The sequence below is a fragment of the Leptopilina boulardi genome, unplaced genomic scaffold (assembly GCF_019393585.1).
Source record: "Leptopilina boulardi isolate dan_hultmark-lab unplaced genomic scaffold, ZJU_Lbou_2.1 LbouV2_335, whole genome shotgun sequence".
NCBI lineage: Eukaryota > Metazoa > Arthropoda > Insecta > Hymenoptera > Figitidae > Leptopilina > Leptopilina boulardi.
In genome coordinates, this window is record NW_026137902.1 from 376,521 (window position 1) to 378,419 (window position 1,899).

Below are 1,899 nucleotides of genomic sequence, written 5' to 3' on the forward strand. Positions count from 1 at the left end.
TAATTGACTCCTAGTCATCATGATGTTCGTTGGAGTCATCCTGGAGTATCGACTGTTTGATTACAGCTAAAATTCCCCAGAGAAGTTGTCCAATTGACTCCTAGTCATCATGATGTTCGTTGGAGTCAACCTGGAGTATCGATTGTTTGTTTACAGATAAAATTCCCTGGAGAAGTTGTCCAATTGACTCCTAGTCATCATGATGAACGTTGGAGTCATCCTGGAGTATCGATTGTTTGATTACAGCTAAACTTCCCTGGAGAAGTTGTTTAATTGACTCCTAGTCATCATGATGTTCGTTGGAGTCATCCTGGAGTATCGACTGTTTGATTACAGCTAAAATTCCCTGGAGAAGTTGTCCAATTGACTCCAAGTCATTATGATATACTAATGTGTCATCCTGGTGTATCGATTGTTTTTTTACAGCTAAAATTCCTTGGAGAAATTGTCCAATTGACTCCTAGTCATCATGATGTTCGTTGGAGTCATCCTGGAGTATCGACTGTTTGTTTACAGCTAAAATTCCCTGGAGAAGTTGTCCAATTGACTCCTAGTCATCATGATGTTCGTTGGAGTCATCCTGGAGTATCGACTGTTTGATTACAGCTAAAATTCCCTGGAGAAGTTGTCCAATTGACTCCTAGTCATTGTGATGTACTATGGTGTCATCCTGGTGTATCGATTGTTTGTTTACAGCTAAAATTCCCTGGAGAAGTTGTCCAATTTACTCCTAATCATCATGATGAACGTTGGAGTCATCCTGGAGTATCGATTGTTTGTTTACAGCTAAAATTCCCTGGAGAAGTTGTCCAATTGACTCCTAGTCATCATGATAAACGTTGGAGTCATCGTAGAGTATCGATTGTTTGATTACAGCTAAAATTCCCTGGAGAAGTTGTCCAATTGACTCCTAGTCATCATGATGTTCGTTGGAGTCATCCTGGAGTATCGACTGTTTGTTTACAGCTAAAATTCCCTGGAGAAGTTGTCCAATTGACTCCTAGTCATCATGATGTTCGTTGGAGTCATCCTGGAGTATCGACTGTTTGATTACAGCTAAAATTCCCTGGAGAAGTTGTCCAATTGACTCCTAGTCATTATGATGTACTATGGTGTCATCCTGGTGTATCGATTGTTTGTTTACAGCTAAAATTCCCTGGAGAAGTTGTCCAATTTACTCCTAATCATCATGATGAACGTTGGAGTCATCCTGGAGTATCGATTGTTTGTTTACAGCTAAAATTCCCTGGAGAAGTTGTCCAATTGACTCCTAGTCATCATGATGAACGTTGGAGTCATCGTAGAGTATCGATTGTTTCATAACAGCTAAAATTCCCTGGAGAAGTGTTCCAATTGATTCCTAGTCATTATGATGTTCGTTGCAGTCATCCTGGAGTATCGATTGTTTGATTACAGCTAAAATTCCCCAGAGAAGTTGTCCAATTGACTCCTAGTCATCATGATGTTCGTTGGAGTCATCCTGGAGTATCGATTGTTTGTTTACAGCTAAAATTCCCTGGAGAAGTTGTCCAATTTACTCCTGGTCATCATGATAAACGTTGGAGTCATCCTAGAGTATCGATTGTTTGATTACAGCTAAACTTCCCTGGAGAAGTTGTTTAATTGACTCCTAGTCATCATGATGTTCGTTGGAGTCATCCTGGAGTATCGACTGTTTGATTACAGCTAAAATTCCCTGGAGAATTGTCCAATTGACTCCAAGTCATTATGATATACTAATGTGTCATCCTGGTGTATCGATTGTTTTTTTACAGCTAAAATTCCTTGGAGAAATTGTCCAATTGACTCCTAGTCATCATGATGTTCGTTGGAGTCATCCTGGAGTATCGACTGTTTGTTTACAGCTAAAATTCCCTGGAGAAGTTGTCCAATTGACTC